The sequence below is a fragment of the Gossypium hirsutum genome, chromosome D10 (genome assembly GCF_007990345.1).
Source record: "Gossypium hirsutum isolate 1008001.06 chromosome D10, Gossypium_hirsutum_v2.1, whole genome shotgun sequence".
NCBI lineage: Eukaryota > Viridiplantae > Streptophyta > Magnoliopsida > Malvales > Malvaceae > Gossypium > Gossypium hirsutum.
This window is the reverse complement of record NC_053446.1, coordinates 36,246,488-36,255,997: the sequence shown is the minus strand read 5'-3', so window position 1 is coordinate 36,255,997 and position 9,510 is coordinate 36,246,488.

Here is a 9,510-nt window from a genome sequence, read left to right as displayed (position 1 = left end):
ACAACATAAATACTCTTGCTTTTCTCTGTAATTTGCCACAAAATTTTATTTGTCATATAAATTATTTGTTTTTAGCATTTGATTTCCTTAATTCATTATACAAACATCTTATTCAACTTAAGAATATTTCCTGCTATTCAGTCTAGTTAATAGGATTATAACAACTTACTCAATTTTTTTTACCAATTTCCGATCCCTATGGAGATGATACTTACTTATTACTTTATTACTTGAATGACATGTACACTTGCACACTTGTATTAGTTATTTATACACAACAGGTGTTTTCACCCAAGTGACACTCCTCTCGGACTATCTAGAAGTCAAAAGTGTAGTTTTGTCGAAGGATACCTCGGGCCCTTAGGTATCGATTCAATTCTTCATCAGTGGTGTTGCATTCATACATGGGAACAACCACGCACTGGGTATTCTCAAGACATCTGAAACTGATCTTAACCGCATATCTGGGGTTGTCGTTTCTACTGCTCTAGCCACAGTCACCATGACCTCTTTTACATGTATTTGTTCAAACCATTTTAAGTTAATTGAAAAGGATAGAGAATGGGGGAATTACCTCTGAAGAAAATGTGAATTGAAAACTAAAAGAAGTAAGTAGCTTTGACAAAAAATAAATTTAAGGCTCCAATGATAAAGCAAATCGTTTGGGAAATTGCTTAAGTTCCAATATTTATAAGGAACCAAACGTTTATAAGAAGTTTTAAAATTTAGGCCAAATGTTCAAATTCTTTAATCACAGCTTGGCACTTGTCGAGGCTGGGGTTATATGACATTTGAAAACACGAGGCTACCTACCAATATTTTTCCATGAGCTTAGAATCTGCCAATTGAGATCTACAGACTGTATGTCTCAGATGAGGAGTTTGTTATGACTATGTTAGGCATTCTGCCAAGAAAAATTATGCGCATGATCTGGTGAGTTGGCCATCGGCGAGTTGGCCGTGCATTCTTTGCAGTGAGATCTTCAAGTTGGTAAAAAATTTGAGGATGAAATTTCCTAAAGGAGGGGAGAGTTGTCATGCCTCGAAAAGTGATAGATCTGTGAAGATGAGTAAGGTTGATAGGTAAACTATTGGGCGCGTTGTGGTAACATAATCCACTACCTTGTTGGCTTGATGGCGAGTTAGAATATTGGCGTATACTAGCGTTAAATCATCCACCTGTTGGCGATATTTCAGCCAAGAAAGTGAGCGCCTATAAAAGAGTGTGCCCTAGAGTTGTGTTTGAACACTAAGAGCTTGTCAAATGTATGGGGGAACTTGTAAGAGACTTAATTGTCATTAATACCAAACTGAACGTGAGTTACCACCAAGATATGGTATGTTTGATTTGTATGAGTATTGTTCAATTGGATCTTATATCGAGTTTGGTTGGGAATTGTTGAGACTTTGCAGCAACAAAAACAAAAATTAGAGTAAAGAGCAAGATGTATGAAAGATTTCTTGTACACTAAAATAAGCCAACTAAACAAATCATCACAAGTAGCATGGCTGACCATTTCTCAACAGGAGTTAATTAGATTGGTTACCCTCCCCATAACTGGTCAACAGTAAGGTTAACCTTCGTCGAGTTTTCTTTTACCTACCCTTGATTTGGTAGGGAAATCAGGGGGTCCGAGAGCATATTTATAGGAGGGACCATTTTAGATTGTTTTTCTTTCTCCTTAGTGTTCAAGTTCTTCTCTCTAACCTTGAAATTTTCTTATTCGTTAAGATCAAACAAAGATCTAGTTTAATTAGCAAATGGTTCTGCATTATGGTAAGTTTTACAACTTTGCACCTTACGATTATAGAAGGAAAGAGTATTACAGGAAAGCCCTACATGGGGGTCGCATGTAGTTGAAATGTTAGTAAAATGTCTGTAATGAGGATTCTAATAGAAATCTTATGATCTTTTAAGTAGTTGTTACTACTGGGTTAGGAAAGACAAACGAAATAGAAACTCTAGGTCGAAGTAAAAGTAGGTTTCTAGTGAGCCTCTGAACCTAACTCTTACATGCCATTTTTGTTTAATATGTTATGGTTGATGTTCCTGTGATAAATTCGCTCATGGAGTCATGATAGGTGTGATAAGTTGTGTTGTAGGCATGAGTATGGTTATTGTCTAATACCTTCCTATTATACGATTCCAGTACTGGCAAACCTGTGTCATATAAAAATATGGTAAGAAACTTTATTTCTGATGCCTACGGTAGTGCAATTTTATTGCAAATCAGGCTGGCAGATCACGACCCAACCTTGCGGGTGAATATGATATGTGTAAGACCATGTGAGTGAGACCCTATGGCATTATTTGATAATACACCAAGATAGAGAGATGGTGTAAGACCATGGAAGTGAGGCTCTGATAACTCTAAATTATATAGGTTTCTAAAGCACATTTTAACTTAGAATTTGTGCAAATCCTGAGTATTTTGATAGCTAATTATGTATTTTTAATACATATTGAGAATCTTGGCACAATTAAAGTAAGATTGTAATTTTTGAGTAATTAGGTGCTAATGTTACATAATTTTACTTTATGTTGATGCATTTTGAAATTCCATAATTTTTGCTAAAATTGTTGCAACTTGGTACACTGATTTGTTCAATGTTTGAAGCTAGTATGGATGACACATGCACATGAGATGAATATCAATCAACATGGGATGGCAAAGCTTGAGTATTGGACTCAAGGAAATTAATTCTAACCCAGCTTGGAAGTGGGTTGATGAAAGGAACGAGTTTGCTCCTCACATTGAAGCCCAAATCGTCTATCAAGGGGGAAAGAGTCTAAATTTGACAATAAGTAGTCCAACCAGATTTGGAACAATTAATTAAGGGTCCCTACATGTGTAAAATATTCACAAAATAGCCCCAACAAAATCCCATGGTTTTCATCCAACCCGTGCTCTTCAATGAAGCAAAAATAAAGCTAGAATCATGAAATAATCAACCCCTCTTTCCACAAAATATGGTCGGCCATGCATGTCTGATTTCAAGGAATTTTTATGATTAGAAAACTCTCAATCCTTCCCTCATGTGTAAATACTACCCCCCATTCACCTCTCAAGGCATTCATCACAAGACTCATTCACTCACCAATCTCTTTTCTCTCAATATCTTCATTTGTAACATCAAAAAATCGGGTTAGAAGAAATTGAGTTTTAAAATTAAGAGTGGTTATCTCTCAATATTGAGTCTAGATTTTAGCAGTTTTTGATAAGTAAATTGATCTGGTTTAGTGGATAAGTGTTCTAGTTATGAATGTGAGGTTCTGGGTTCGAATCCTATCTCTTAAAATTTTTCTATTTTTAATTAAAACACTATCTTTGGACATATGAGTTAGAAGTTAATTTTGATCAATTGAAGACAACAATGAGCTTAGTGGTTCTATGGTTAAGCTTTTGTGTACTCTTTTGTTTGGTGTTCGAATCCCTATGAAAGCAATAGAGAAACATTTTATTTTGAATTTCTTTGTGTGGTAGTTTATTTTTGTAGGTTAATTAAACTTCCCAAAAACCTCCTGTGTTTATTCTACATTCGTTTTCCATTTCTTTTCTGCCATTCCTCCTTTGTTTCTTTATTTTTTCCTCACATTGATTCTTCTCTTCAACTTACCTTTCTTTTTGCTATTTTACACCAAATTGATTTTATATGAGGTTTGACTTCTCTTGCCTAGTTCAATTCAATTGTCAGTAAGTTTCGATTTAAGGTTGTGTCAAAAGTTCTTTTACATAACTTTGATTTTGTACGCTAATATTAGAGATTTCTTTATGAATGAGTCGTTTGATTTTTCTCTTGGAAACACGAAAATATACACACTTTTTCATGCATTTTTAAACTCAAATTCATGCAGTTTTGGTAAAATTCTCATCGAAAAATATATAATAATTATAAAATAATTAAATGCACTCAAATTATGAACATGTTGAATTTTAATTAATTTTATATCAAATTTTGATTAATTTTTCTTATTTTTGACAGATTCACACAAAGGGCGAAAAACGGCTCGACAGACACTACTAGAAGTGCAAAACAGAGAAGTAATTTTGGAGCATCAAGGCGAATTAATTTTGCAACCTAAGACGGTCGAAATTATGTGTATTAATTCATAATATAATTAATTTTAATTTTCAATCAATTTAATTCAGGTTAAATAAATTATTATTAATTAATTATCAAAAAGGGCATAGTTGAGGTGAACCGAGAAAACCGATCCAACCGAGCATTGGGCAGCCCAAAATCGTCCCCAATAAGCTTGTTTGGCTGATTATTTGGCTTGAAAAATGGCCCTTGAAGACTCCTTCAATTTGCATTCAAACCCCTCCACTATTCATGCATTTCAAGATTTGCCCCTACCTAAAAATAACATGTTTGAAATTTATTATAATATATAAATGTTTTTGATTTAATTTAATAAATAAGATGATAATAACTAGTATATAATTAAATTTATTATAATATATATTAATTATTATCAACTTTGTATAGAATTAGGATTTGTTTAAATTTGATCATATTTTATAGTTTTTCAATAAATTAATAGCAAATAATAATTTAACATGCATTATATTAATTATTAATTGTTGTTAAATCTATGTAGAATTAGAACTTAGAATATTTTTATTATTAATTTGTTCTAAGAATTCTACTCAAAATCCTACTCCCTTCACTATAAATTTCACCCAGCTTTTCCACTTTTTCACGTGACATCAACCTAGCCACACCAACACCCACATTCGACACTAGCAGCCCCAACACACACTGTGCGTGCCAACAGCCTAGCAGCCTGCTCCTTGTCGCTACACCTGCCCACACGTCAAGCTCCAACAGCCTCAACACCAGCTCTCGCTAGGCCTGCTCGACACACACCTGCTTGTAGCCCACTCTCTCGCACATTGTTGCTGCCTCCATCGTGCCAAGCCACACCTAGTGCACTGCTGCTCCCTTAAGTGCCGCTGCCGCCTTGCTACTCGCACCAACACCCTTGCCTATCGCACCACACCATCAAGACATCCTACAACCATCCCTAAACCGACCTATTTTACTTTATATTTATTTTCTTTGAGTTATTAATCTTTACAAAAAGGTGGTAAGACAAAATTTTCTCCTAAATTTCAATTTTATTTAATTATTTAATTTTTCAATTTATTGAATTATTAATATTTTATACTAATTAAATTTTTGAGAAAATATTTTTTTAATCTTATGATTAGGTTAATCATGCCTTGCAAAAGAACTCGTGCCTCTTCCCAAATTGATGAATCACAAAACAGATTCCACTATAAAGAAGCCAAAGTAAGATATGAAAGTGTTTTTAAGAATCAACAAATGCACCCAGAAAAAGGCTTTATGCTGAAAGAAAGAAACTATATTGATTTCATGGTGCACATTCGAGAAATTGCTGAAGCTCTCAATTGGGAGTTATTTTATGAGAAAAGACCTAGTGCAGATGAGGAGTTAGTTTGTGAATTTTATACAAATTTGATCTCAAATGAATTAACGAAAGTTTTTGTTCGAGGAATCAAGGTACTGATAACCTCAAACACTATTAATGAATTCTTTGAATTACTTGATTTCGAAGACAATGAATATTCTTCCTTGATGAGCAATATTGAGTTTGAAAATCTACAAGAAATTCTCGAGGAACTTACAATTCCAGGTTCTAAGTGGACTGTGTCAAAGCAAAGAATTTACACTTGTCGCAGAGAATATTTGACACCACTAGCGAAGGTATGGTTCTATTTCATTCGATTCAGCCCTATGCCTATTTCACATAGGACTACAATTTCATTAGAGTGAATGGTCTTATTATACTCGATTTTAACTGGAAAGACCATTGATGTGGGAAAAATCATCCTGAGAGAAATGCAGAATTGTGCTGCTAGACGATCTGGCCCAGCTTACTTTCCCTTACGATAACCATTTTGTGCTTGAAAGCTAAAATTCTTGTAAATGTAAAGAAGATAGGTTATAGCCAGGGAAGAATCATAGATTGGGACCTCTACCGAATAGCCGGAGGCTTTGTTCTACAGCAACGAGTTGAAGCAAGTGAGGATCCTGAAGAAGAAGAAGAAGAAGAAGAAGAAAAAGAAGAAGAAGAAGAAGAAGAAGAAGATCCCACAGAGATCGAACTGATGCAATCAGCAAAATCCCTAATACGACTGAACTAATGGAACCAATAACCGAGCTTGACGTCGTAACTTTAATGTTCATGACTCAATCACCTCACCCAGATCTTCGAGATGAGCTGTCCAAGTTGATGGACATAATGCAACATATGCAGTGGAAACGACAAGCTTACTAGAGATATTAAAAAATACGAGATGACTCAATGAGAAGCTCTCTTACGAAAATATTCGATGACCCATTTATTTTTGTCCCTGAATTTCTAGATTTTATATTTGAACCATGGAGTCCACTATCGAAGAGGGAGCGAAAAGATTCATACAAAAACAAAAATGATGGAGCAAAAGATGAGTCCAATTCAGAGGGATCTGCAAATAAATAAAAAGGGGGGATCTTGACTTTATTTTATTTCCGTTCTTAGGTTATTTAATGTTTTAGGATTAGGTTTTATTAGGAATTTTTATTTTCGCATGATAAAACAAGAGGTGGAAATCGTAAATAAAAATGAACAAGTTGCAAAGTACAAAGTGTGGCAATAGATATATACATGTCTAGGATTGGATCTAGAGAGAGCTTGGTACTTAAGTAGAGGGGACCGAAAAATTGAAATTATTTCCACTCAGAGTAAAATTTTCTTTTAGTTATGATTAGGTTATATTTTGTTTCAAAATTTGAAAATTTGTTAAGTATGCTAAACTTCAGTATGAATAGTGTTCAGTTATTTTAATAATTCTTATGTTAACTGAAATATGATATAAATGTATTTTTAATAAAGCATGCAAATCGTACCATAAAATTTTTAGTTCCTTAGGAAAGTTAGGCATGCATGAAAGTTTAAGTCTTTAGAATTGACTTGTTACTTTCTTAAGGTGAAATCCTAGGAAGCATGGAATGTTGAAAATGATTTAGGCAACCTTTGTTTGGATCGTTTGAGCCTTTCAAGCCAACCTTGATTAATTTTTATCCCTTGAAACCCAACTTTGAGACTATATAGCCTAATTTTAATTGAACCCTTGAAATTTTTAGCCATCGTTTTTCTCTTAATTATCTTTAAATTGTCCCAAACACTAGACTCACTACTATTTAGAATGTTCTTTGAAAACAAGTTTGGGGGAGTTGAAAAGAAGTATCAAATGCTCAAAAAAATTGTAGTATATACAAAAAAATGCTCTTAAAAAAAGAGAGCATACGTACTTGAAAGAAAATAGATGTACAAAAGAGCATGTAAGAGCAAAATAAGTTGGTGCATTGAAGGTAAAGATTCTGAAGGTCTGATTGAAGCTGAGTCTAGGGTTTAAAGCCTAAATTTATCTATCTTTTACCTACCCCTAGCCTAGCCACGTTACAACCTAATTAAAAGGCCTATTGATTCAAGTTTCTATGCTACCTACATTAGTGGAGAGAAATCACTATGTTCAACATATGAAGGTCTAAGTTAAACTTAATGATTGCAGCATTAATCTTGAATAAGGGAATAAAATCAAATTGATAGGGATTTAACATGTCTTTATTTGGAAGCATTTAGTCTGTTTTTGCTATCATAAGAATAATTGAGATTAATTTGAATCATATTTATACTGAAGTAGCGTAAATCTCAAAATTCTTATTCTTGAGCATAAGTTTATTGAAATCATAATTTTGGGAAGAATGTTATCTTGAAGGAATTTTTAAAGGCTTTTCTGAGAAATTCTTTTCAAATTTGTGCATTACTCGATACGAGCAATGAATTAAGTTTGGGGTGTGGAAACACGAAAATATACACTTTTTCATGCCCTTTTTAACAAATTCATGCACTTTCGGTAAAATTCTTGTCAAAAAATATATAATAATTATAAAATAATTAAATTACACTCAAATTATGAACATGTTAAATTTTAATTAATTTTATATCACATTTTGATTATTTTTGACAGATTCGCACAAAGAGCGAAAAACGGCTTGACAAACACTACTAGAAGCGCAAAATCGAGAACCAATTTTGAAGCATCAAGGCTAATTAAATTTTCAGCCTAAGATGGTCCAAATTATGTGTATTAATTCATAATATAATTAATTTTAATTTTAATTCAATTTAATTTGGTTTAAATAAATTATTCTTAATTAATTATGAAAAATGGTCTAGTTGAGCTGAACCGAGAAAACCGATCCAACCGAGCACCGGGCAGCCCAAAACCGTCCCACATGCTGACCCAATCAGCTAGTTTGGCTGATTATTTGGCTTGCAAAATGGCCCTTGAAGACTTCTTCAATTTGCATTTGAACCCCTCCACTATTCATGCATTTCAAGATTTGCCCCTACCTAAAAATAGCATGTTTGAAATCTTCAAACGTGCCACATGTGCGGCCAACCATGGGTGGAGTCTTTGGATGTTGATTTTGAATATTTTCAGTAGCCTTCTCAACCTATAAATACCCCCTTGTCTGCTCACTTCAAACACATCTCAAAACCATCCATTCTTAACTTTTCTCTCTTCATTATTCTTCATTTTCTTCCCTATTTCTTTACCAATTTCACCTCTTGAAAAAGAGTCCTTAAACCAACATTTGGAACAGCATTAAAGTGTTCATTGAAGGCTCGGTTCAATAAGAACAAGCAGAGAAGGAGGAGAGGAGCAAACTAGTCAAGCCTCGGAGAAAATTTGATTCTTGTTCCCTATCCTTTTAAATTTTGTTGTTGTTATGATGAACATGTCTATGAATATTTGTGATGTTGATATGTTTAATTTAATTAATATGGCTTAAATTTAATTCGTGTTAGTGTAAGGTTATTCTTGCATTAAAATTGTAAGGTAACTAATGAGTTATTAAAATTGTGTTTGTGTTGTTATAGGCCTCTGTAAGATGTTTGATTAAGTAAAACCATGACTAAGTTATTCTTGCATTAAAATTGTAAGGTAACTAATGAGTTAATTATTTAAACAGATTGAAATTGTAATTAATTGACGCGCTACTTAATTAGTGCATATTTAATCATCTAAGGTAGTTGAGGGTTAAATTAGCAACGGTATCTAACGATACATTAGCCTTGCATAACTTGCAAGATTATTGTGATTAAATTGTTTCAAGGTAGAAATACATTGTTACCTCACGTAATCTTTTATGTGCTTATGAGATTAAATTAATTGTTTGAATTGGTATAAAGATATGTACAAGAGATTATTTTAATTTCATAAGTACGTTTATGTATTAACACATTTGCTTATTAAAATTTGTTTAATCGGTTGAATTAACATAGAGATATAGTTAAGAGATAAATGAATTTTGGTAGGTAAGTATGTTCATAAGTTAGCAAATTACCGAGTTGCCGTGAATTTATTCGTAACGACATAAACATGAGTTTAATAATTCTAAGTTAAGAAATGTAATTAATCTAGCACAATTA